This window comes from Ambystoma mexicanum, chromosome 1p (genome assembly GCF_040938575.1).
Source record: "Ambystoma mexicanum isolate Mex_15411 chromosome 1p, UKY_AmexF1_1, whole genome shotgun sequence".
Taxonomy (NCBI): domain Eukaryota; kingdom Metazoa; phylum Chordata; class Amphibia; order Caudata; family Ambystomatidae; genus Ambystoma; species Ambystoma mexicanum.
In genome coordinates this window covers 1,027,542,805-1,027,570,653 of record NC_090921.1, presented here as the reverse complement: position 1 = coordinate 1,027,570,653, position 27,849 = coordinate 1,027,542,805, and the positions used below count along the sequence as shown (strand labels likewise).

Here is a 27,849-nt window from a genome sequence, read left to right as displayed (position 1 = left end):
GAACACCATACACCATCCAAGATATTAAAATATTGTCAAGGCCGAACACTGATGAATGCTCTGAGGAGATGGCCTGTGAGGCGCCGCCTTTCAACTTTTCCTCCTTAGTATGGTGGTCAGTAACATGCGGGAGACTGCGGAGGCGGTCATTTTTTTAATTGGGAACTGATGTGCTTTTACTCAATTCGGGAACCTCACGAGCCAAATTTGTAGTATTTTGCACGAATTGCAAGAGATGTTTGCATGTCGACGGTTGAAGTGGAAGCTCGAATTGAGCTTGCTAGAGAATGGTTTGCCAAGCCTTCGATAGCTCAGTTGGTAGAGGGGAGGACTGTAGTGGTAAAACAGGCATACTTAGGTCGCTGGTTCAAATCCGGCTCGAAGGACTTTTGCCAAATGCAAATTTTATTGAATACTTGGAAAGTAAAATACTTGGAAAATAACATAACAGACAATTTATAATTATATTATATTTCATCACTGAAAATAGATGCCTTTTGCTTTGAGGCTGTGGCCACATTATTTTTCTGTCCAACACCAATCTTCTTTGGTTTCCTGTGAGGTGGTTCTTTGATCCCCATCTCTTGCTATGAACTGGCAAAACAGCATAATCCCCTTGACAATCTTGATTTCTCAAGGAAAATGAGAGAACACTATACACCATCCAAGATATTAAAATATTGTCAAGGCCCAACGCGGCTGAATAGTCTGAGGAGATGGCCTGTGAGGTGCCGCCTTTCAACTTTTCCCCCTTAGTATGGTGGTCAGTAACATGCGGGAGACTGCGGAGGGGGTCATTTTTTTAATTGGGAACTGATGTGCTTTTACTCAATTCGGGAACCTCACAAGCCAAATTTGTAGTATTTTGCACGAATTGCAAGAGATGTTTACAAGTCGACGGTGAAGTGGAAGCTCGTATTGAGTTTGCTAGAGAATGATTTGCCAAGCCTTCGATAGCTCAGTTGGTAGAGGGGAGGACTGTAGTGGTACAACAGGCATCCTTAGGTCGCTGGTTCAAATCCGGATTGAAGGACTTTTGCCAAATGCAAATTTTATTGAATACTTGGAAAGTAAAATAACAGACAATTTATAATTATATTATATTTCATCACTGGAAATAGATGCCTTTTGCTTTGAGGCTGTGGCCACGTTATTTTTCTGTCCGACACCAATCTTCGTTGGTTTCCTGTGAGGTATTTTGGATCCCCATCTCTTGCTATGAACTGACAAAACAGCAGAATCCCCTTGACAATCTTGATTTCTCAAGGGAAATGGGAGAACACTATACACCATCCAAGATATTAAAATATTGTCAAGGCCGAACACTGATGAATACTCTGAGGAGATGGCCTGTGAGGCGCCGCCTTTCAACTTTTCCTCCTTAGTATGGTGGTCAGTAACATGCGGGAGACTGCGGAGGGGGTCATTTTTTTAATTGTGAACTGATGTGCTTTTACTCAATTCGGGAACCTCACAAGCCAAATTTGTAGTATTTTGCACGAATTGCAAGAGATGTTTGAATGTCGACGGTTGAAGTGGAAGCTCGTATTGAGCTTGCTAGAGACTGATTTGCCAAGCCTTCGATAGCTCAGTCGGTAGAACGGAGGACTGTAGTGGTAAAACAGGCATCTTTAGGTCGCTGGTTCAAATCCAGATTGAAGGACTTTTGCCAAATGCAAATTTTATTGAATACTTGGAAAGTAAAATGCTTGGAACATAAAATAACAGACAATTTATAATTATATTATATTTCATCACTGAAAATAGATGCCTTTTGCTTTGAGGCTGTGGCCACGTTATGTTTCTGTCCGACACCAATCTTCGTTGGTTTCCTGTGAGGTGTTTTGGATCCCCATCTCTTGCTATGAACTGACAAAACAGCAGAATCCCCTTGACAATCTTGATTTCTCAAGGGAAATGGGAGAACACTATACACCATCCAAGATATTAAAATATTGTCAAGGCCCAACACGGCTGAATACTCTGAGGAGATGGCCTGTGAGGCGCGCCTTTCAACTTTTCCCCCTTAGTATTTTGGTCAGTAACATGCGGGAGACTGCGGAGGGGGTCATTTTTTTAATTGGGAACTGATGTGCTTTTACTCAATTCGGGAACCTCACAAGCCAAATTTGTAGTATTTTGCACGAATTGCAAGAGATGTTTACAAGTCGACGGTTGAAGTGGAAGCTCGTATTGAGTTTGCTAGAGAATGATTTGCCAAGCCTTCGATAGCTCGTCGCTGGTTCAAATCCGGCTCAAAGGACTTTTGCCAAATGCACATTTTATTGAATACTTGGAAAGTAAAATACTTGGAAAGTAAAATAACAGACAATTTATAATTATATTATATTTCATCACTGAAAATAGATGCCTTTTGCTTTGAGGCTGTGGCCACGTTATTTTTCTGTCCGACACCAATCTTCGTTGGTTTCCTGTGTGGTATTTTGGATCCCCATCTCTTGCTATGAACTGACAAAACAGCAGAATCCCCTTGACAATCTTGATTTCTCAAGGGAAATGGGAGAACACTATACACCATCCAAGATATTAAAATATTGTCAAGGCCGAACACTGATGAATACTCGGAGGAGATGGCCTGTGAGGCGCCGCCTTTCAACTTTTCCTCCTTAGTATGGTGGTCAGTAACATGCGGGAGACTGCGGAGGGGGTCATTTTTTTAATTGGGAACTGATGTGCTTTTACTCAATTCGGGAACCTCACAAGCCAAATTTGTAGTTTTTTGCACGAATTGCAAGAGATGTTTGAATGTTGACGGTTGAAGTGGAAGCTCGTATTGAGCTTGCTAGAGACTGATTTGCCAAGCCTTCGATAGCTCAGTTGGTACAGCGGAGGACTGTAGTGATAAAACAGGCATCCTTAGGTCGCTGGTTCAAATCCGGCTCGAAGGTCTTTTGCCAAATGCACATTTTATTGAATACTTGGAAAGTAAAATACTTGGAAAGTAAAATAACAGACAATTTATAATTATATTATATTTCATCACTGAAAATAGATGCCTTTTGCTTTGAGGCTGTGACCATGTTATTTTTCTGTCCAACACGAATCTTCATTGGTTTCCTGTGAGGTGTTTTGGATCCCCATCTCTTGCTATGAACTGGCAAAACAGCAGAATCCCCTTGACAATCATGATTTCTCAAGGGAAATGAGAGAACACTATACACCATCCAAGATATTAAAATATTGTCAAGGCCCAACGCGGCTGAATACTCTGAGGAGATGGCCTGGGAGGTGCCGCCTTTCAACTTTTCCCCCTTAGTATGGTGGTCAGTAACATGCGGGAGACTGCGGAGGGGGGTCATTTTTTTAATTCGGAACTGATGTGCTTTTACTCAATTCGGGAACCTCACAAGCCAAATTTGTAGTTAAAATATTGTCAAGGCCCAACACGGCTGAATACTCTGAGGAGATGGCCTGTGAGGCGCCGCCTTTCAACTTTTCCCCCTTAGTATGGTGGTCATTAACATGCAGGAGACTGCGGAGGGGGTCATTTTTTTAATTCGGAACTGATGTGCTTTTACTCAATTCGGGAACCTCACAAGCCAAATTTGTAGTATTTTGCACGAATTGCAAGAGATGTTTACAAGTCGACGGTTGAAGTGGAAGCTCGTATTGAGTTTGCTAGAGAATGATTTGCCAAGCCTTCGAAAGCTCAGTTGGTAGAGCGGAGGACTGTAGTGGTAAAACAGGCATCCTTAGGTCGCTGGTTCAAATCCGGCTCAAAGGACTTTTGCCAAATGCAAATTTTATTGAATACTTGGAAAGTAAAATACTTGGAAAATAAAATAACAGACAATTTATAATTATATTATATTTCATCACTGAAAATAGATGCCTTTTGCTTTGAGGCTGTGGCCACGTTATGTTTCTGTCCAACACCAATCTTCATTGGTTTCCTGTGAGGTGTTTCGGATCCCCATCTCTTGCTATGAACTGGCAAAACAGCAGAATCCCCTTGACAATCTTGATTTCTCAAGGGAAATGAGAGTACAGTATACACCATCCAAGATATTAAAATATTGTCAAGGCCCAACACGGCTGAATACTCTGAGGAGATGGCCTGTGAGGCGCCGCCTTTCAACTTTTCCCCCTTAGTATGGTAGTCAAAAACATGCGGGAGACTGCGGAGGGGGTCATTTTTTTAATTGGGAACTGATGTGCTTTTACTCAATTCGGGAACGTCACAAGCCAAATTTGTAGTATTTTGCACGAATTGCAAGAGATGTTTACAAGTCGACGGTTGAAGTGGAAGCTCGTATTGAGTTTGCTAGAGAACGATTTATCAAGCCTTCGATAGCTCAGTTGGTAGATCGGAGGACTGTAGTGGTAAAACAGGCATCCTTAGGTCGCTGGTTCAAATCCGGCTCGAAGGACTTTTGCCAAATGCACATTTTATTGAATACTTGGAAAGTAAAATACTTGGAAAGTAAAATAACAGACAATTTATAATTATATTATATTTCATCACTGAAAATAGATGCCTTTTGCTTTGAGGCTGGTACCATGTTATTTTTCTGTCCAACACGAATCTTCATTGGTTTCCTGTGAGGTGTTTTGGATCCCCATCTCTTGCTATGAACTGGCAAAACAGCAGAATCCCCTTGACAATCATGATTTCTCAAGGGAAATGAGAGAACACTATACACCATCCAAGATATTAAAATATTGTCAAGGCCCAACGCGGCTGAATACTCTGAGGAGATGGCCTGGGAGGTGCCGCCTTTCAACTTTTCCCCCTTAGTATGGTGGTCAGTAACATGCGGGAGACTGCGGAGGGGGGTCATTTTTTTAATTGTGAACTGATGTGCTTTTACTCAATTCGGGAACCTCACAAGCCAAATTTGTAGTATTTTGCACGAATTGCAAGAGATGTTTGAATGTCGACGGTTGAAGTGGAAGCTCGTATTGAGCTTGCTAGAGACTGATTTGCCAAGCCTTCGATAGCTCAGTTAGTAGAGCGGAGGACTGTAGTGGTAAAACAGGCATCCTTAGGTTGCTGGTTCAAATCCGGCTCGAAGGACTTTTGCCAAATGCACATTTTATTGAATACTTGGAAAGTAAAATACTTGGAAAGTAAAATAACAGACAATTTATAATTATATTATATTTCATCACTGAAAATAGATGCCTTTTGCTTTGAGGCTGTGACCATGTTATTTTTCTGTCCAACACTAATCTTCATTGGTTTCCTGTGAGGTGTTTTGGATCCCCATCTCTTGCTATGAACTGGCAAAACAGCAGAATCCCCTTGACAATCTTGATTTCTCAAGGGAAATGAGAGAACACTATACACCATCCAAGATATTAAAATATTGTCAAGGCCCAACGCGGCTGAATACTCTGAGGAGATGGCCTGTGAGGTGCCGCCTTTCAACTTTTCCCCCTTAGTATGGTGGTCAGTAACATGCGGGAGACTGCGGAGGGGGTCATTTTTTTAATTGGGAACTGATGTGCTTTTACTCAATTCGGGAACCTCACAAGCCAAATTTGTAGTATTTTGCACAAATTGCAAGAGATGTTTACAAGTCTGCGGTTGAAGTGGAAGCTCGTATTGAGTTTGCTAGAGTTGATTTGCCAAGCCTTTGATAGCTCAGTTGGTAGAGCGGAGGACTGTAGTGGTAAAACAGTGAATCCTTAGGTCGCTGGTTCAAATCCGGCTCGAAGGACTTTTGCCAAATGCACATTTTATTGAATACTTGGAAAGTAAAATACTTGGAAAGTAAAATAACAGACAATTTATAATTATATTATATTTCATCACTGAAAATAGATGCCTTTTGCTTTGAGGCTGTGACCACCTTATTTTTCTGTCCAACACGAATCTTCATTGGTTTCCTATGAGGTGTTTTGGATCCCCATCTCTTGCTATGAACTGGCAAAACAGCAGAATCCCCTTGACAATCTTGATTTCTCAAGGGAAATGAGAGAACACTATACACCATCCAAGATATTAAAATATTGTCAAGGCCCAACACGGCTGAATACTCTGAGGAGATGGCCTGTGAGGCGCCGCCTTTCAACTTTTCCCCCTTAGTATGGTGGTCATTAACATGCGGGAGACTGCGGAGGGGGTCATTTTTTTAATTGGGAACTAATGTGCTTTTACTCAATTCGGGAACCTCACAAGCCAAATTTGTAGTATTTTGCACGAATTGCAAGAGATGTTTACAAGTCGACGGTTGAAGTGGAAGCTCGTATTGAGTTTGCTAGAGAATAATTTGCCAAGCCTTCGATAGCTCAGTTGGTAGAGCGGAGGACTGTAGTGGTAAAACAGGCATCCTTAGGTGGCTGGTTCAAATCCGGCTCGAAGGACTTTTGCCAAATGCAAATTTTATTGAATACTTGGAAATTAAAATACTTGGAAAGTAAAATAACAGACAATTTATAATTATATTATATTTCATCACTGAAAATAGATGCCTTTTGCTTTGAGGCTGTGGCCACGTTATTTTTCTGTCCGACACCAATCTTCGTTGGTTTCCTGTGAGGTGTTTTGGATCCCCATCTCTTGCTATGAACTGACAAAACAGCAGAATCCCCTTGACAATCTTGATTTCTCAAGGGAAATGGGAGAACACCATACACCATCCAAGATATTAAAATATTGTCAAGGCCGAACACTGATGAATACTCTGAGGAGATGGCCTGTGAGGCGCCGCCTTTCAACTTTTCCTCCTTAGTATGGTGGTCAGTAACATGCGGGAGACTGCGGAGGCGGTCATTTTTTAAATTGGGAACTGATGTGCTTTTACTCAATTCGGGAACCTCACGAGCCAAATTTGTAGTATTTTGCACGAATTGCAAGAGATGTTTGCATGTCGACGGTTGAAGTGGAAGCTCGAATTGAGCTTGCTAGAGAACGGTTTGCCAAGCCTTCGATAGCTCAGTTGGTAGAGGGGAGGACTGTAGTGGTAAAACAGGCATACTTAGGTCGCTGGTTCAAATCCGGCTCGAAGGACTTTTGCCAAATGCAAATTTTATTGAATACTTGGAAAGTAAAATACTTGGAAAATAACATAACAGACAATTTATAATTATATTATATTTCATCACTGAAAATAGATGCCTTTTGCTTTGAGGCTGTGGCCACATTATTTTTCTGTCCAACACCAATCTTCTTTGGTTTCCTGTGAGGTGGTTCTTTGATCCCCATCTCTTGCTATGAACTGGCAAAACAGCATAATCCCCTTGACAATCTTGATTTCTCAAGGAAAATGAGAGAACACTATACACCATCCAAGATATTAAAATATTGTCAAGGCCCAACGCGGCTGAATAGTCTGAGGAGATGGCCTGTGAGGTGCCGCCTTTCAACTTTTCCCCCTTAGTATGGTGGTCATTAACATGCGGGAGACTGCGGAGGGGGTCATTTTTTTAATTGGGAACTAATGTGCTTTTACTCAATTCGGGAACCTCACAAGCCAAATTTGTAGTATTTTGCACGAATTGCAAGAGATGTTTACAAGTCGACGGTTGAAGTGGAAGCTCGTATTGAGTTTGCTAGAGAATGATTTGCCAAGCCTTCGATAGCTCAGTTGGTAGAGCGGAGGACTGTAGGGGTAAAACAGGCATCCTTAGGTGGCTGGTTCAAATCCAGCTCGAAGGACTTTTGCCAAATGCAAATTTTATTGAATACTTGGAAAGTAAAATACTTGGAAAGTAAAATAACAGACAATTTATAATTATATTATATTTCATCACTGGAAATAGATGCCTTTTGCTTTGAGGCTGTGGCCACGTTATTTTTCTGTCCGACACCAATCTTCGTTGGTTTCCTGTGAGGTATTTTGGATCCCCATCTCTTGCTATGAACTGACAAAACAGCAGAATCCCCTTGACAATCTTGATTTCTCAAGGGAAATGGGAGAACACTATACACCATCCAAGATATTAAAATATTGTCAAGGCCGAACACTGATGAATACTCTGAGGAGATGGCCTGTGAGGCGCCGCCTTTCAACTTTTCCTCCTTAGTATGGTGGTCAGTAACATGCGGGAGACTGCGGAGGGGGTCATTTTTTTAATTGTGAACTGATGTGCTTTTACTCAATTCGGGAACCTCACAAGCCAAATTTGTAGTATTTTGCACGAATTGCAAGAGATGTTTGAATGTCGACGGTTGAAGTGGAAGCTCGTATTGAGCTTGCTAGAGACTGATTTGCCAAGCCTTCGATAGCTCAGTCGGTAGAACGGAGGACTGTAGTGGTAAAACAGGCATCTTTAGGTCGCTGGTTCAAATCCAGATTGAAGGACTTTTGCCAAATGCAAATTTTATTGAATACTTGGAAAGTAAAATGCTTGGAACATAAAATAACAGACAATTTATAATTATATTATATTTCATCACTGAAAATAGATGCCTTTTGCTTTGAGGCTGTGGCCACTTTATGTTTCTGTCCGACACCAATCTTCGTTGGTTTCCTGTGAGGTGTTTTGGATCCCCATCTCTTGCTATGAACTGACAAAACAGCAGAATCCCCTTGACAATCTTGATTTCTCAAGGGAAATGGGAGAACACTATACACCATCCAAGATATTAAAATATTGTCAAGGCCCAACACGGCTGAATACTCTGAGGAGATGGCCTGTGAGGCGCGCCTTTCAACTTTTCCCCCTTAGTATTTTGGTCAGTAACATGCGGGAGACTGCGGAGGGGGTCATTTTTTTAATTGGGAACTGATGTGCTTTTACTCAATTCGGGAACCTCACAAGCCAAATTTGTAGTTAAAATATTGTCAAGGCCCAACACGGCTGAATACTCTGAGGAGATGGCCTGTGAGGCGCCGCCTTTCAACTTTTCCCCCTTAGTATGGTGGTCATTAACATGCAGGAGACTGCGGAGGGGGTCATTTTTTTAATTGTGAACTGATGTGCTTTTACTCAATTCGGGAACCTCACAAGCCAAATTTGTAGTATTTTGCACGAATTGCAAGAGATGTTTGAATGTCGACGGTTGAAGTGGAAGCTCGTATTGAGCTTGCTAGAGACTGATTTGCCAAGCCTTCGATAGCTCAGTTAGTAGAGCGGAGGACTGTAGTGGTAAAACAGGCATCCTTAGGTCGCTGGTTCAAATCCGGCTCGAAGGACTTTTGCCAAATGCACATTTTATTGAATACTTGGAAAGTAAAATACTTGGAAAGTAAAATAACAGACAATTTATAATTATATTATATTTCATCACTGAAAATAGATGCCTTTTGCTTTGAGGCTGTGACCATGTTATTTTTCTGTCCAACACTAATCTTCATTGGTTTCCTGTGAGGTGTTTTGGATCCCCATCTCTTGCTATGAACTGGCAAAACAGCAGAATCCCCTTGACAATCTTGATTTCTCAAGGGAAATGAGAGAACACTATACACCATCCAAGATATTAAAATATTGTCAAGGCCCAACGCGGCTGAATACTCTGAGGAGATGGCCTGTGAGGTGCCGCCTTTCAACTTTTCCCCCTTAGTATGGTGGTCAGTAACATGCGGGAGACTGCGGAGGGGGTCATTTTTTTAATTGGGAACTGATGTGCTTTTACTCAATTCGGGAACCTCACAAGCCAAATTTGTAGTATTTTGCACAAATTGCAAGAGATGTTTACAAGTCTGCGGTTGAAGTGGAAGCTCGTATTGAGTTTGCTAGAGTTGATTTGCCAAGCCTTTGATAGCTCAGTTGGTAGAGCGGAGGACTGTAGTGGTAAAACAGTGAATCCTTAGGTCGCTGGTTCAAATCCGGCTCGAAGGACTTTTGCCAAATGCACATTTTATTGAATACTTGGAAAGTAAAATACTTGGAAAGTAAAATAACAGACAATTTATAATTATATTATATTTCATCACTGAAAATAGATGCCTTTTGCTTTGAGGCTGTGACCACCTTATTTTTCTGTCCAACACGAATCTTCATTGGTTTCCTATGAGGTGTTTTGGATCCCCATCTCTTGCTATGAACTGGCAAAACAGCAGAATCCCCTTGACAATCTTGATTTCTCAAGGGAAATGAGAGAACACTATACACCATCCAAGATATTAAAATATTGTCAAGGCCCAACACGGCTGAATACTCTGAGGAGATGGCCTGTGAGGCGCCGCCTTTCAACTTTTCCCCCTTAGTATGGTGGTTATTAACATGCGGGAGACTGCGGAGGGGGTCATTTTTTTAATTGGGAACTAATGTGCTTTTACTCAATTCGGGAACCTCACAAGCCAAATTTGTAGTATTTTGCACGAATTGCAAGAGATGTTTACAAGTCGACGGTTGAAGTGGAAGCTCGTATTGAGTTTGCTAGAGAATGATTTGCCAAGCCTTCGATAGCTCAGTTGGTAGAGCGGAGGACTGTAGTGGTAAAACAGGCATCCTTAGGTCGCTGGTTCAAATCCGGCTCGAAGGACTTTTGCCAAATGCAAATTTTATTGAATACTTGGAAAGTAAAATACTTGGAAAATAACATAACAGACAATTTATAATTATATTATATTTCATCACTGAAAATAGATGCCTTTTGCTTTGAGGCTGTGGCCACATTATTTTTCTGTCCAACACCAATCTTCTTTGGTTTCCTGTGAGGTGGTTCTTTGATCCCCATCTCTTGCTATGAACTGGCAAAACAGCATAATCCCCTTGACAATCTTGATTTCTCAAGGAAAATGAGAGAACACTATACACCATCCAAGATATTAAAATATTGTCAAGGCCCAACGCGGCTGAATAGTCTGAGGAGATGGCCTGTGAGGTGCCGCCTTTCAACTTTTCCCCCTTAGTATGGTGGTCATTAACATGCGGGAGACTGCGGAGGGGGTCATTTTTTTAATTGGGAACTAATGTGCTTTTACTCAATTCGGGAACCTCACAAGCCAAATTTGTAGTATTTTGCACGAATTGCAAGAGATGTTTACAAGTCGACGGTTGAAGTGGAAGCTCGTATTGAGTTTGCTAGAGAATGATTTGCCAAGCCTTCGATAGCTCAGTTGGTAGAGCGGAGGACTGTAGGGGTAAAACAGGCATCCTTAGGTGGCTGGTTCAAATCCAGCTCGAAGGACTTTTGCCAAATGCAAATTTTATTGAATACTTGGAAAGTAAAATACTTGGAAAGTAAAATAACAGACAATTTATAATTATATTATATTTCATCACTGGAAATAGATGCCTTTTGCTTTGAGGCTGTGGCCACGTTATTTTTCTGTCCGACACCAATCTTCGTTGGTTTCCTGTGAGGTATTTTGGATCCCCATCTCTTGCTATGAACTGACAAAACAGCAGAATCCCCTTGACAATCTTGATTTCTCAAGGGAAATGGGAGAACACTATACACCATCCAAGATATTAAAATATTGTCAAGGCCGAACACTGATGAATACTCTGAGGAGATGGCCTGTGAGGCGCCGCCTTTCAACTTTTCCTCCTTAGTATGGTGGTCAGTAACATGCGGGAGACTGCGGAGGGGGTCATTTTTTTAATTGTGAACTGATGTGCTTTTACTCAATTCGGGAACCTCACAAGCCAAATTTGTAGTATTTTGCACGAATTGCAAGAGATGTTTGAATGTCGACGGTTGAAGTGGAAGCTCGTATTGAGCTTGCTAGAGACTGATTTGCCAAGCCTTCGATAGCTCAGTCGGTAGAACGGAGGACTGTAGTGGTAAAACAGGCATCTTTAGGTCGCTGGTTCAAATCCAGATTGAAGGACTTTTGCCAAATACAAATTTTATTGAATACTTGGAAAGTAAAATGCTTGGAACATAAAATAACAGACAATTTATAATTATATTATATTTCATCACTGAAAATAGATGCCTTTTGCTTTGAGGCTGTGGCCACTTTATGTTTCTGTCCGACACCAATCTTCGTTGGTTTCCTGTGAGGTGTTTTGGATCCCCATCTCTTGCTATGAACTGACAAAACAGCAGAATCCCCTTGACAATCTTGATTTCTCAAGGGAAATGGGAGAACACTATACACCATCCAAGATATTAAAATATTGTCAAGGCCCAACACGGCTGAATACTCTGAGGAGATGGCCTGTGAGGCGCGCCTTTCAACTTTTCCCCCTTAGTATTTTGGTCAGTAACATGCGGGAGACTGCGGAGGGGGTCATTTTTTTAATTGGGAACTGATGTGCTTTTACTCAATTCGGGAACCTCACAAGCCAAATTTGTAGTATTTTGCACGAATTGCAAGAGATGTTTACAAGTCGACGGTTGAAGTGGAAGCTCGTATTGAGTTTGCTAGAGAATGATTTGCCAAGCCTTCGATAGCTCGTCGCTGGTTCAAATCCGGCTCAAAGGACTTTTGCCAAATGCACATTTTATTGAATACTTGGAAAGTAAAATACTTGGAAAGTAAAATAACAGACAATTTATAATTATATTATATTTCATCACTGAAAATAGATGCCTTTTGCTTTGAGGCTGTGGCCACGTTATTTTTCTGTCCGACACCAATCTTCGTTGGTTTCCTGTGAGGTGTTTTGGATCCCCATCTCTTGCTATGAACTGACAAAACAGCAGAATCCCCTTGACAATCTTGATTTCTCAAGGGAAATGGGAGAACACCATACACCATCCAAGATATTAAAATATTGTCAAGGCCGAACACTGATGAATACTCTGAGGAGATGGCCTGTGAGGCGCCGCCTTTCAACTTTTCCTCCTTAGTATGGTGGTCAGTAACATGCGGGAGACTGCGGAGGCGGTCATTTTTTAAATTGGGAACTGATGTGCTTTTACTCAATTCGGGAACCTCACGAGCCAAATTTGTAGTATTTTGCACGAATTGCAAGAGATGTTTGCATGTCGACGGTTGAAGTGGAAGCTCGAATTGAGCTTGCTAGAGAACGGTTTGCCAAGCCTTCGATAGCTCAGTTGGTAGAGGGGAGGACTGTAGTGGTAAAACAGGCATACTTAGGTCGCTGGTTCAAATCCGGCTCGAAGGACTTTTGCCAAATGCAAATTTTATTGAATACTTGGAAAGTAAAATACTTGGAAAATAACATAACAGACAATTTATAATTATATTATATTTCATCACTGAAAATAGATGCCTTTTGCTTTGAGGCTGTGGCCACATTATTTTTCTGTCCAACACCAATCTTCTTTGGTTTCCTGTGAGGTGGTTCTTTGATCCCCATCTCTTGCTATGAACTGGCAAAACAGCATAATCCCCTTGACAATCTTGATTTCTCAAGGAAAATGAGAGAACACTATACACCATCCAAGATATTAAAATATTGTCAAGGCCCAACGCGGCTGAATAGTCTGAGGAGATGGCCTGTGAGGTGCCGCCTTTCAACTTTTCCCCCTTAGTATGGTGGTCATTAACATGCGGGAGACTGCGGAGGGGGTCATTTTTTTAATTGGGAACTAATGTGCTTTTACTCAATTCGGGAACCTCACAAGCCAAATTTGTAGTATTTTGCACGAATTGCAAGAGATGTTTACAAGTCGACGGTTGAAGTGGAAGCTCGTATTGAGTTTGCTAGAGAATGATTTGCCAAGCCTTCGATAGCTCAGTTGGTAGAGCGGAGGACTGTAGGGGTAAAACAGGCATCCTTAGGTGGCTGGTTCAAATCCAGCTCGAAGGACTTTTGCCAAATGCAAATTTTATTGAATACTTGGAAAGTAAAATACTTGGAAAGTAAAATAACAGACAATTTATAATTATATTATATTTCATCACTGGAAATAGATGCCTTTTGCTTTGAGGCTGTGGCCACGTTATTTTTCTGTCCGACACCAATCTTCGTTGGTTTCCTGTGAGGTATTTTGGATCCCCATCTCTTGCTATGAACTGACAAAACAGCAGAATCCCCTTGACAATCTTGATTTCTCAAGGGAAATGGGAGAACACTATACACCATCCAAGATATTAAAATATTGTCAAGGCCGAACACTGATGAATACTCTGAGGAGATGGCCTGTGAGGCGCCGCCTTTCAACTTTTCCTCCTTAGTATGGTGGTCAGTAACATGCGGGAGACTGCGGAGGGGGTCATTTTTTTAATTGTGAACTGATGTGCTTTTACTCAATTCGGGAACCTCACAAGCCAAATTTGTAGTATTTTGCACGAATTGCAAGAGATGTTTGAATGTCGACGGTTGAAGTGGAAGCTCGTATTGAGCTTGCTAGAGACTGATTTGCCAAGCCTTCGATAGCTCAGTCGGTAGAACGGAGGACTGTAGTGGTAAAACAGGCATCTTTAGGTCGCTGGTTCAAATCCAGATTGAAGGACTTTTGCCAAATGCAAATTTTATTGAATACTTGGAAAGTAAAATGCTTGGAACATAAAATAACAGACAATTTATAATTATATTATATTTCATCACTGAAAATAGATGCCTTTTGCTTTGAGGCTGTGGCCACTTTATGTTTCTGTCCGACACCAATCTTCGTTGGTTTCCTGTGAGGTGTTTTGGATCCCCATCTCTTGCTATGAACTGACAAAACAGCAGAATCCCCTTGACAATCTTGATTTCTCAAGGGAAATGGGAGAACACTATACACCATCCAAGATATTAAAATATTGTCAAGGCCCAACACGGCTGAATACTCTGAGGAGATGGCCTGTGAGGCGCGCCTTTCAACTTTTCCCCCTTAGTATTTTGGTCAGTAACATGCGGGAGACTGCGGAGGGGGTCATTTTTTTAATTGGGAACTGATGTGCTTTTACTCAATTCGGGAACCTCACAAGCCAAATTTGTAGTATTTTGCACGAATTGCAAGAGATGTTTACAAGTCGACGGTTGAAGTGGAAGCTCGTATTGAGTTTGCTAGAGAATGATTTGCCAAGCCTTCGATAGCTCGTCGCTGGTTCAAATCCGGCTCAAAGGACTTTTGCCAAATGCACATTTTATTGAATACTTGGAAAGTAAAATACTTGGAAAGTAAAATAACAGACAATTTATAATTATATTATATTTCATCACTGAAAATAGATGCCTTTTGCTTTGAGGCTGTGGCCACGTTATTTTTCTGTCCGACACCAATCTTCGTTGGTTTCCTGTGTGGTATTTTGGATCCCCATCTCTTGCTATGAACTGACAAAACAGCAGAATCCCCTTGACAATCTTGATTTCTCAAGGGAAATGGGAGAACACTATACACCATCCAAGATATTAAAATATTGTCAAGGCCGAACACTGATGAATACTCGGAGGAGATGGCCTGTGAGGCGCCGCCTTTCAACTTTTCCTCCTTAGTATGGTGGTCAGTAACATGCGGGAGACTGCGGAGGGGGTCATTTTTTTAATTGTGAACTGATGTGCTTTTACTCAATTCGGGAACCTCACAAGCCAAATTTGTAGTATTTTGCACGAATTGCAAGAGATGTTTGAATGTCGACGGTTGAAGTGGAAGCTCGTATTGAGCTTGCTAGAGACTGATTTGCCAAGCCTTCGATAGCTCAGTTGGTACAGCGGAGGACTGTAGTGATAAAACAGGCATCCTTAGGTCGCTGGTTCAAATCCGGCTCGAAGGACTTTTGCCAAATGCACATTTTATTGAATACTTGGAAAGTAAAATACTTGGAAAGTAAAATAACAGACAATTTATAATTATATTATATTTCATCACTGAAAATAGATGCCTTTTGCTTTGAGGCTGTGACCATGTTATTTTTCTGTCCAACACGAATCTTCATTGGTTTCCTGTGAGGTGTTTTGGATCCCCATCTCTTGCTATGAACTGGCAAAACAGCAGAATCCCCTTGACAATCATGATTTCTCAAGGGAAATGAGAGAACACTATACACCATCCAAGATATTAAAATATTGTCAAGGCCCAACGCGGCTGAATACTCTGAGGAGATGGCCTGGGAGGTGCCGCCTTTCAACTTTTCCCCCTTAGTATGGTGGTCAGTAACATGCGGGAGACTGCGGAGGGGGGTCATTTTTTTAATTCGGAACTGATGTGCTTTTACTCAATTCGGGAACCTCACAAGCCAAATTTGTAGTTAAAATATTGTCAAGGCCCAACACGGCTGAATACTCTGAGGAGATGGCCTGTGAGGCGCCGCCTTTCAACTTTTCCCCCTTAGTATGGTGGTCATTAACATGCAGGAGACTGCGGAGCGGGTCATTTTTTTAATTCGGAACTGATGTGCTTTTACTCAATTCGGGAACCTCACAAGCCAAATTTGTAGTATTTTGCACAAATTGCAAGAGATGTTTACAAGTCGACGGTTGAAGTGGAAGCTCGTATTGAGTTTGCTAGAGAATGATTTGCCAAGCCTTCGAAAGCTCAGTTGGTAGAGCGGAGGACTGTAGTGGTAAAACAGGCATCCTTAGGTCGCTGGTTCAAATCCGGCTCGAAGGACTTTTGCCAAATGCAAATTTTATTGAATACTTGGAAAGTAAAACACTTGGAAAATAAAATAACAGACAATTTATAATTATATTATATTTCATCACTGAAAATAGATGCCTTTTGCTTTGAGGCTGTGGCCACGTTATTTTTCTGTCCGACACCAATCTTCGTTGGTTTCCTGTGTGGTATTTTGGATCCCCATCTCTTGCTATGAACTGACAAAACAGCAGAATCCCCTTGACAATCTTGATTTCTCAAGGGAAATGGGAGAACACTATACACCATCCAAGATATTAAAATATTGTCAAGGCCGAACACTGATGAATACTCGGAGGAGATGGCCTGTGAGGCGCCGCCTTTCAACTTTTCCTCCTTAGTATGGTGGTCAGTAACATGCGGGAGACTGCGGAGGGGGTCATTTTTTTAATTGTGAACTGATGTGCTTTTACTCAATTCGGGAACCTCACAAGCCAAATTTGTAGTATTTTGCACGAATTGCAAGAGATGTTTGAATGTCGACGGTTGAAGTGGAAGCTCGTATTGAGCTTGCTAGAGACTGATTTGCCAAGCCTTCGATAGCTCAGTTGGTACAGCGGAGGACTGTAGTGATAAAACAGGCATCCTTAGGTCGCTGGTTCAAATCCGGCTCGAAGGACTTTTGCCAAATGCACATTTTATTGAATACTTGGAAAGTAAAATACTTGGAAAGTAAAATAACAGACAATTTATAATTATATTATATTTCATCACTGAAAATAGATGCCTTTTGCTTTGAGGCTGTGACCATGTTATTTTTCTGTCCAACACGAATCTTCATTGGTTTCCTGTGAGGTGTTTTGGATCCCCATCTCTTGCTATGAACTGGCAAAACAGCAGAATCCCCTTGACAATCATGATTTCTCAAGGGAAATGAGAGAACACTATACACCATCCAAGATATTAAAATATTGTCAAGGCCCAACGCGGCTGAATACTCTGAGGAGATGGCCTGGGAGGTGCCGCCTTTCAACTTTTCCCCCTTAGTATGGTGGTCAGTAACATGCGGGAGACTGCGGAGGGGGGTCATTTTTTTAATTCGGAACTGATGTGCTTTTACTCAATTCGGGAACCTCACAAGCCAAATTTGTAGTTAAAATATTGTCAAGGCCCAACACGGCTGAATACTCTGAGGAGATGGCCTGTGAGGCGCCGCCTTTCAACTTTTCCCCCTTAGTATGGTGGTCATTAACATGCAGGAGACTGCGGAGCGGGTCATTTTTTTAATTCGGAACTGATGTGCTTTTACTCAATTCGGGAACCTCACAAGCCAAATTTGTAGTATTTTGCACGAATTGCAAGAGATGTTTACAAGTCGACGGTTGAAGTGGAAGCTCGTATTGAGTTTGCTAGAAAACGATTTATCAAGCCTTCGATAGCTCAGTTGGTAGATCGGAGGACTGTAGTGGTAAAACAGGCATCCTTAGGTCGCTGGTTCAAATCCGGCTCGAAGGACTTTTGCCAAATGCACATTTTATTGAATACTTGGAAAGTAAAATACTTGGAAAGTAAAATAACAGACAATTTATAATTATATTATATTTCATCACTGAAAATAGATGCCTTTTGCTTTGAGGCTGTGGCCACGTTATTTTTCTGTCCGACACCAATCTTCGTTGGTTTCCTGTGAGGTATTTTGGATCCCCATCTCTTGCTATGAACTGACAAAACAGCAGAATCCCCTTGACAATCTTGATTTCTCAAGGGAAATGGGAGAACACTATACACCATCCAAGATATTAAAATATTGTCAAGGACGAACACTGATGAATACTCTGAGGAGATGGCCTGTGAGGCGCCGCCTTTCAACTTTTCCTCCTTTGTATGGTGGTCAGTTACATGCGGGAGACTGCGGAGGGGGTCATTTTTTTAATTGTGAACTGATGTGCTTTTACTCAATTCGGGAACCTCACAAGCCAAATTTGTAGTATTTTGCACGAATTGCAAGAGATGTTTGAATGTCGACGGTTGAAGTGGAAGCTCGTATTGAGCTTGCTAGAGACTGATTTGCCAAGCCTTCGGTAGCTCAGTTAGTAGAGCGGAGGACTGTAGTGGTAAAACAGGCATCCTTAGGTCGCTGGTTCAAATCCGGCTCGAAGGACTTTTGCCAAATGCACATTTTATTGAATACTTGGAAAGTAAAATACTTGGAAAGTAAAATAACAGACAATTTATAAATATATTATATTTCATCACTGAAAATAGATGCCTTTTGCTTTGAGGCTGTGACCATGTTATTTTTCTGTCCAACACTAATCTTCATTGGTTTCCTGTGAGGTGTTTTGGATCCCCATCTCTTGCTATGAACTGGCAAAACAGCAGAATCCCCTTGACAATCTTGATTTCTCAAGGGAAATGAGAGAACACTATACACCATCCAAGATATCAAAATATTGTCAAGGCCCAACGCGGCTGAATACTCTGAGGAGATGGCCTGTGAGGTGCCGCCTTTCAACTTTTCCCCCTTAGTATGGTGGTCAGTAACATGCGGGAGACTGCGGAGGGGGTCATTTTTTTAATTGGGAACTGATGTGCTTTTACTCAATTCGGGAACCTCACAAGCCAAATTTGTAGTATTTTGCACAAATTGCAAGAGATGTTTACAAGTCGGCGGTTGAAGTGGAAGCTCGTATTGAGTTTGCTAGAGTTGATTTGCCAAGCCTTTGATAGCTCAGTTGGTAGAGCGGAGGACTGTAGTGGTAAAACAGTGAATCCTTAGGTCGCTGCTTCAAATCCGGCTCGAAGGACTTTTGCCAAATGCACATTTTATTGAATACTTGGAAAGTAAAATACTTGGAAAGTAAAATAACAGACAATTTATAATTATATTATATTTCATCACTGAAAATAGATGCCTTTTGCTTTGAGGCTGTGACCACCTTATTTTTCTGTCCAACACGAATCTTCATTGGTTTCCTATGAGGTGTTTTGGATCCCCATCTCTTGCTATGAACTGGCAAAACAGCAGAATCCCCTTGACAATCTTGATTTCTCAAGGGAAATGAGAGAACACTATACACCATCCAAGATATTAAAATATTGTCAAGGCCCAACACGGCTGAATACTCTGAGGAGATGGCCTGTGAGGCGCCGCCTTTCAACTTTTCCCCCTTAGTATGGTGGTCATTAACATGCGGGAGACTGCGGAGGGGGTCATTTTTTTAATTGGGAACTAATGTGCTTTTACTCAATTCGGGAACCTCACAAGCCAAATTTGTAGTATTTTGCACGAATTGCAAGAGATGTTTACAAGTCGACGGTTGAAGTGGAAGCTCGTATTGAGTTTGCTAGAGAATGATTTGCCAAGCCTTCGATAGCTCAGTTGGTAGAGCGGAGGACTGTAGTGGTAAAACAGGCATCCTTAGGTGGCTGGTTCAAATCCGGCTCGAAGGACTTTTGCCAAATGCAAATTTTATTGAATACTTGGAAAGTAAAATACTTGGAAAGTAAAATAACAGACAATTTATAATTATATTATATTTCATCACTGAAAATAGATGCCTTTTGCTTTGAGGGTGTGGCCACGTTATTTTTCTGTCCGACACCAATCTTCGTTGGTTTCCTGTGAGGTGTTTTGGATCCCCATCTCTTGCTATGAACTGACAAAACAGCAGAATCCCCTTGACAATCTTGATTTCTCAAGGGAAATGGGAGAACACCATACACCATCCAAGATATTAAAATATTGTCAAGGCCGAACACTGATGAATACTCTGAGGAGATGGCCTGTGAGGCGCCGCCTTTCAACTTTTCCTCCTTAGTATGGTGGTCAGTAACATGCGGGAGACTGCGGAGGCGGTCATTTTTTTAATTGGGAACTGATGTGCTTTTACTCAATTCGGGAACCTCACGATCCAAATTTGTAGTATTTTGCACGAATTGCAAGAGATGTTTGCATGTCGACGGTTGAAGTGGAAGCTCGAATTGAGCTTGCTAGAGAACGGTTTGTCAAGCCTTCGATAGCTCAGTTGGTAGAGGGGAGGACTGTAGTGGTAAAAGAGGCATACTTAGGTTGCTGGTTCAAATCCGGCTCGAAGGACTTTTGCCAAATGCAAATTTTATTGAATACTTGGAAAGTAAAATACTTGGAAAATAACATAACAGACAATTTATAATTATATTATATTTCATCACTGAAAATAGATGCCTTTTGCTTTGAGGCTGTGGCCACATTATTTTTCTGTCCAACACCAATCTTCTTTGGTTTCCTGTGAGGTGGTTCTTTGATCCCCATCTCTTGCTATGAACTGGCAAAACAGCATAATCCCCTTGACAATCTTGATTTCTCAAGGAAAATGAGAGAACACTATACACCATCCAAGATATTAAAATATTGTCAAGGCCCAACGCGGCTGAATAGTCTGAGGAGATGGCCTGTGAGGTGCCGCCTTTCAACTTTTCCCCCTTAGTATGGTGGTCAGTAACATGCGGGAGACTGCGGAGGGGGTCATTTTTTTAATTGGGAACTGATGTGCTTTTACTCAATTCGGGAACCTCACAAGCCAAATTTGTAGTATTTTGCACGAATTGCAAGAGATGTTTACAAGTCGACGGTGAAGTGGAAGCTCGTATTGAGTTTGCTAGAGAATGATTTGCCAAGCCTTCGATAGCTCAGTTGGTAGAGCGGAGGACTGTAGTGGTACAACAGGCATCCTTAGGTCGCTGGTTCAAATCCGGATTGAATGACTTTTGCCAAATGCAAATTTTATTGAATACTTGGAAAGTAAAATAACAGACAATTTATAATTATATTATATTTCATCACTGGAAATAGATGCCTTTTGCTTTGAGGCTGTGGCCACGTTATTTTTCTGTCCGACACCAATCTTCGTTGGTTTCCTGTGAGGTATTTTGGATCCCCATCTCTTGCTATGAACTGACAAAACAGCAGAATCCCCTTGACAATCTTGATTTCTCAAGGGAAATGAGAGAACACTATACACCATCCAAGATATTAAAATATTGTCAAGGCCCAACACGGCTGAATACTCTGAGGAGATGGCCTGTGAGGCGCCGCCTTTCAACTTTTCCCCCTTAGTATGTTGGTCAGTAACATGCGGGAGACTGCGGAGGGGGTCATTTTTTTAATTGTGAACTGATGTGCTTCTGCTCAATTCGGGAACCTCACAAGCCAAATTTGTAGTATTTTGCACGAATTACAAGAGATGTTTGAATGTCGACGGTTGAAGTGGAAGCTCGTATTGAGCTTGCTAGAGCTTGATTTGCCAAGCCTTCGATAGCTCAGTTGGTAGAGCAGAGGACTGTAGTGGTAAAACAGGCATCTTTAGGTCGCTGGTTCAAATCCAGATTGAAGGACTTTTGCCAAATGCAAATTTTATTGAATACTTGGAAAGTAAAATGCTTGGAACATAAAATAACAGACAATTTATAATTATATTATATTTCATCACTGAAAATAGATGCCTTTTGCTTTGAGGCTGTGGCCACGTTATGTTTCTGTCCGACACCAATCTTCGTTGGTTTCCTGTGAGGTGTTTTGGATCCCCATCTCTTGCTATGAACTGACAAAACAGCAGAATCCCCTTGACAATCTTGATTTCTCAAGGGAAATGGGAGAACACTATACACCATCCAAGATATTAAAATATTGTCAAGGCCCAACACGGCTGAATACACTGAGGAGATGGCCTGTGAGGCGCGCCTTTCAACTTTTCCCCCTTAGTATTTTGGTCAGTAACATGCGGGAGACTGCGAAGGGGGTCATTTTTTTCATTGGGAACTGATGTGCTTTTACTCAATTCGGGAACCTCACAAGCCAAATTTGTAGTATTTTGCACGAATTGCAAGAGATGTTTACAAGTCGACGGTTGAAGTGGAAGCTCGTATTGAGGTTGCTAGAGAATGATTTGCCAAGCCTTCGATAGCTCGTCGCTGGTTCAAATCCGGCTCAAAGGACTTTTGCCAAATGCACATTTTATTGAATACTTGGAAAGTAAAATACTTGGAAAGTAAAATAACAGACAATTTATAATTATATTATATTTCATCACTGAAAATAGATGCCTTTTGCTTTGAGGCTGTGGCCACGTTATTTTTCTGTCCGACACCAATCTTCGTTGGTTTCCTGTGAGGTATTTTGGATCCCCATCTCTTGCTATGAACTGACAAAACAGCAGAATCCCCTTGACAATCTTGATTTCTCAAGGGAAATGGGAGAACACTATACACCATCCAAGATATTAAAATATTGTCAAGGACGAACACTGATGAATACTCTGAGGAGATGGCCTGTGAGGCGCCGCCTTTCAACTTTTCCTCCTTTGTATGGTGGTCAGTTACATGCGGGAGACTGCGGAGGGGGTCATTTTTTTAATTGTGAACTGATGTGCTTTTACTCAATTCGGGAACCTCACAAGCCAAATTTGTAGTATTTTGCACGAATTGCAAGAGATGTTTGAATGTCGACGGTTGAAGTGGAAGCTCGTATTGAGCTTGCTAGAGACTGATTTGCCAAGCCTTCGATAGCTCAGTTAGTAGAGCGGAGGACTGTAGTGGTAAAACAGGCATCCTTAGGTCCCTGGTTCAAATCCGGCTCGAAGGACTTTTGCCAAATGCACATTTTATTGAATACTTGGAAAGTAAAATACTTGGAAAGTAAAATAACAGACAATTTATAATTATATTATATTTCATCACTGAAAATAGATGCCTTTTGCTTTGAGGCTGTGACCACGTTATTTTTCTGTCCAACACGAATCTTCATTGGTTTCCTGTGAGGTGTTTTGGATCCCCATCTCTTGCTATGAACTGGCAAAACAGCAGAATCCCCTTGACAATCTTGATTTCTCAAGGGAAATGAGAGAACACTATACACCATCCAAGATATTAAAATATTGTCAAGGCCCAACACGGCTGAATACTCTGAGGAGATGGCCTGTGAGGCGCCGCCTTTCAACTTTTCCCCCTTAGTATGGTGGTCAGTAACATGCGGGAGACTGCGGAGGGGGGTCATTTTTTTAATTCGGAACTGATGTGCTTTTACTCAATTCGGGAACCTCACAAGCCAAATTTGTAGTATTTTGCACGAATTGCAAGAGATGTTTACAAGTCGACGGTTGAAGTGGAAGCTCGTATTGAGTTTGCTAGAGAACGATTTGTCAAGCCTTCGATAGCTCAGTTGGTAGAGCTGAGGACTGTAGTGGTAAAACAGGAATCCTTAGGTCGCTGGTTCAAATCCGGCTCGAAGGACTTTTGCCAAATGCAAATTTTATTGAATACTTGGAAAGCAAAATACTTGGAAAGTAAAATAACAGACAATTTATAATTATATTATATTTCATCACTGAAAATAGATGCCTTTTGCTTTGAGGCTGTGGCCACGTTATTTTTCTGTCCGACACCAATCTTCGTTGGTTTCCTGTGAGGTGTTTTGGATCCCCATCTCTTGCTATGAACTGACAAAACAGCAGAATCCCCTTGACAATCTCGATTTCTCAAGGGAAATGGGAGAACACTATACACCATCCAAGACATTAAAATATTGTCAAGGCCCAACACGGCTGAATACTCTGAGGAGATGGCCTGTGAGGCGCGCCTTTCAACTTTTCCCCCTTAGTATGGTGGTCAGTAACATGCGGGAGACTGCGGAGGGGGTCATTTTTTTAATTGGGAACTGATGTGCTTTTACTCAATTCGGGAACCTCACAAGCCAAATTTGTAGTATTTTGCACGAATTGCAAGAGATGTTTACAAGTCGACGGTTGAAGTGGAAGCTCGTATTGAGTTTGCTAGAGAATGATTTGCCAAGCCTTCGATAGCTCGTCGCTGGTTCAAATCTGGCTCAAAGGACTTTTGCCAAATGCACATTTTATTGAATACTTGGAAAGTAAAATACTTGGAAAGTAAAATAACAGACAATTTATAATTATATTATATTTCATCACTGAAAATAGATGCCTTTTGCTTTGAGGCTGTGGCCACATTATTTTTCTGTCCGACACCAATCTTCGTTGGTTTCCTGTGAGGTATTTTGGATCCCCATCTCTTGCTATGAACTGACAAAACAGCAGAATCCCCTTGACAATCTTGATTTCTCAAGGGAAATGGGAGAACACTATACACCATCTAAGATATTAAAATATTGTCAAGGCCGAACACTGATGAATACTCTGAGGAGATGGCCTGTGAGGCGCCGCCTTTCAACTTTTCCTCCTTTGTATGGTGGTCAGTAACATGCGGGAGACTGCGGAGGGGGTCATTTTTTTAATTGTGAACTGATGTGCTTTTACTCAATTCGGGAACTTCACAAGCCAAATTTGTAGTATTTTGCACGAATTGCAAGAGATGTTTGAATGTCGACGGTTGAAGTGGTAGCTCGTATTGAGCTTGCTAGAGACTGATTTGCCAAGCCTTCGATAGCTCAGTTGGTAGAGCGGAGGACTGTAGTGGTAAAACAGGCATCCTTAGGTCGCTGGTTCAAATCCGGCTCGAAGGACTTTTGCCAAATGCACATTTTATTGAATACTTGTAAAGTAAAATACTTGGAAAGTAAAATAACAGACAATTTATAATTATATTATATTTCATCACTGAAAATAGATGCCTTTTGCTTTGAGGCTGTGACCACCTTATTTTTCTGTCCAACACGAATCTTCATTGGTTTCCTGTGAGGTGTTTTGGATCCCCATCTCTTGCTATGAACTGGCAAAACAGCAGAATCCCCTTGACAATCTTGATTTCTCAAGGGAAATGAGAGAACACTATACACCATCCAAGATATTAAAATATTGTCAAGGCCCAACACGGCTGAATACTCTGAGGAGATGAAGATACACAAGTGGGTTTGCTCTGACAACTGGATTTGGGGGGGGTACTCTTTTTTTTTTTTTTTTTATTTATTTATTTTTTTTATTTTTTTATATAGTACCCATTAGGTTATTTAGTCATGACACACGTGTTCAATCATGTGTAATAAAAGTGCAATCTAAACACAAATAGACTTACAGATTGACATCTTCATATAAAGTAAAGGTGCATTTATTCATTTTGCATTTCAACATAAATATTTGGTTTTTTATCTTTGCATTTAAATTTTTAAATTCAAAGAAGTTTTTTTGACAAACATAACTCAATTGTGATGCCTAGGAGTTAGAGTCGTGACCACCACCTATTGGTGACAAGTGACAAACAAGTTTAACTTAAGTAAACATATTCCAACCAATGTTCAAAACAGTGTAAAGAGCTATTGGTTTTCAGTAGCCAGGCTTGGGGTGACCTAACACGTGGTCGACGTCCTGAGTTGAATCATAAGTTGTTTGGAGACAGTTAAAAAGGACTTAGCAAAAGGTGGACAGGAGGCTGGTCCTTGGACGTTTCGGCAAAGAAGCCTTCTTCTTGGGCCTGATATAGGTCTCCCTGGAAAGAAATCCGGGGGACTCTATTAGTGTTTAGAATTAAAAATGATTAGAAAGTTTGCTAAACATGACATTTAAAATAACTTAAGTTGTGGGGCATCATAGGCTAGGTTAGCCGGGGCACACACATGGGCAGAGCACAGAATTGGCCCTAAGGGGGCTCACCTAAACTTTGTAGGGTCTTGGTACAATCTCCTGGTGAGGTATGGAGGGAGCAGGACTGCAGGTGCCGTATTCGAATCTTGCGGGCTGGCTGCGAGTGATATTTCTACAGAAAGGGAAAGAGAGCGAGGAAGCGTGGTCATTGTTATAGAAATCGCGGGCTGCCTCACTGCGTAGGGGGGAGGGGGGGAAAAAGCTGCTTTACCTGAAGGGGTTCAGCGGTGCAGCGCAGGAGCTGTCGTGCGCTGGGCATCCCTCATCTAGTCAAGGATAGCCTGAAGTGCTGGCAAAGTTGCCAGCATGTACGTTGTGGGCCAAGTTCGCCGGAGCTGTTCACAGACGCCAGATGCAGTAGCGCTGTCGGATGAGAGGAACTAAACTCTCTCGATGTGGTGGCAGGGCGCGTGCGCGCAATGTGTATTGTAGTGCTGAGGGCGCGTCAGCGCAGCTGCAAGGTTTCGTTTTTGGAACGAGTGGGAAGACCGTTCGGTCGTGTGGCAGAGCGCATGCGCACAGTGTATAGTGTTGTGCTAGAGGCGCATGTGTATGGCTACTAGGTTAGGTATTGTAGCGAAATGATGATATTGACTAAAGCAGTAATGGATATTGCCGGGCCCTTGCGGATGCATGCTGAAAGGTAAATCTGAGGCAGTGGATGCAATATGGGAGTCCTAAAAAGAGGTAGGTGGCATCCGGCTAAAAGGATGAGGGCATTATAACGTATGGATATGCGGGAGGGTGAAAATGCAGGGGATACAGGGAATCTGGGCACTTCATGTTCGTCGTCTGTATATACCCTGGAGATGCAACGGGGTAGTGTGAGAGTGCATCATGTGTAGATGACAACATGTACCTGTAGGATATATTTGTTAGTAAAAAGTATCACAGTTCTGCACCCAACACGGACAGGAGCTTATTAGTGGCGGTATCTGGTTTGTTCCGCCTCATTGAGTCCTGTGGGGATACTTTTAAGCTTGAAAATCCACCAAGCTTCTTTATGGTTCAGGGAGTTGGCAACGTTGCTTGTGTTGGATGCTAAATCAATAACCCACCAGAGAATGTCATCTGGTCCATGGTGATTTTCAATATAATGTTGGACCAGGGGGGATGTCATGGATTTACATCTGATGCGGGAACGGTGTTCACCAATTCTTTTGTGGACCTGCCGGGTGGTTTGGCCCACGTACCGTAGTCCACAGGGACATTCTATTATATAGATTACGTTGGCTGTTTTACAGTTAGTAAATTTTCTAAGTTGCCATTTCTTGTCTTCTATTTTGAAGTGGTTCATTTTCTTTGTGAATCGACAAACTGTACATGTACCACATGGATGATGGCCTTTTATTTCCCGCATGCTCCAGATGGTGGATCTTTGGTTCTTGTTCTCTAGTCTTGCATGTGTCAGGATATCTCTAAAGTTCTTGGACCTCTTTAGTGCCATTCTTGGTATTTTTTCTTCCGGTAGGCTTAGTTGAACCAGCGGCCAGAATTTCTTAACGATGCCTTTGATTTTAGTGGTGTCCGAGTTGAAGGTAGAGACAAAGGTTAAGGTGTCATCTTGTTGTGTATTTACTGCTTTTGGTGTTAGCAAGTTTTCTCTGGGCGTATACTTTGCTCTTTTCGTGGTCTTTCTAATGAGTTTCTTTGGGTATCCTCTGGCATAGCACATTCCTTGACCCCGGGGAGACTTCCCTTCTCCCCTTACAAGAATGGACCAAATGCTTTCCTTCACAGAAGATCAAATTAACGATATTATAGAAGGACCCTCACTATTCAATCTGGCAGGAGCTCAACAACATCTAGCCTCGTCAGCTTCCGGAGATGTACTACTTAATCTAAAGAAAAAATGTTTCCGTACAGAGGTACATGGACACTTCCTAAGGGAATACCTTAGAGTAAATCTCGTCCCGATGGGACTGATAGTTAGGAACGAACCAGCACTATTCCTAGAAGACAAGGAATATATGCTAGGTT

The 27,849-nt window shown here is 41.7% G+C and overlaps 5 non-coding genes across 5 annotated transcripts; all 5 read left to right on the top strand.

Moving 5' to 3' along the window:
* Positions 1 to 5,597: 5,597 nt before the first annotated feature.
* On the top strand, positions 5,598 to 5,684 carry TRNAY-GUA (transfer RNA tyrosine (anticodon GUA)). The gene is given in 2 exon segments: positions 5,598 to 5,634; positions 5,649 to 5,684. It is a non-coding gene; the product is annotated as a tRNA-Tyr (tRNA).
* Positions 5,685 to 9,663: 3,979 nt separating this feature from the next.
* Positions 9,664 to 9,750, top strand: TRNAY-GUA (transfer RNA tyrosine (anticodon GUA)). Its single transcript is given in 2 exon segments — positions 9,664 to 9,700; positions 9,715 to 9,750. It is a non-coding gene; the product is annotated as a tRNA-Tyr (tRNA).
* Positions 9,751 to 10,310: 560 nt separating this feature from the next.
* TRNAY-GUA (transfer RNA tyrosine (anticodon GUA)) lies at positions 10,311 to 10,396 on the top strand. The gene is given in 2 exon segments: positions 10,311 to 10,347; positions 10,361 to 10,396. It is a non-coding gene; the product is annotated as a tRNA-Tyr (tRNA).
* Positions 10,397 to 23,462: 13,066 nt separating this feature from the next.
* TRNAY-GUA (transfer RNA tyrosine (anticodon GUA)) lies at positions 23,463 to 23,548 on the top strand. Its single transcript is given in 2 exon segments — positions 23,463 to 23,499; positions 23,513 to 23,548. It is a non-coding gene; the product is annotated as a tRNA-Tyr (tRNA).
* A 1,160-nt stretch (positions 23,549 to 24,708) lies between these two features.
* Positions 24,709 to 24,794, top strand: TRNAY-GUA (transfer RNA tyrosine (anticodon GUA)). The gene is given in 2 exon segments: positions 24,709 to 24,745; positions 24,759 to 24,794. It is a non-coding gene; the product is annotated as a tRNA-Tyr (tRNA).
* The last annotated feature ends 3,055 nt before the right edge of the window (positions 24,795 to 27,849 follow it).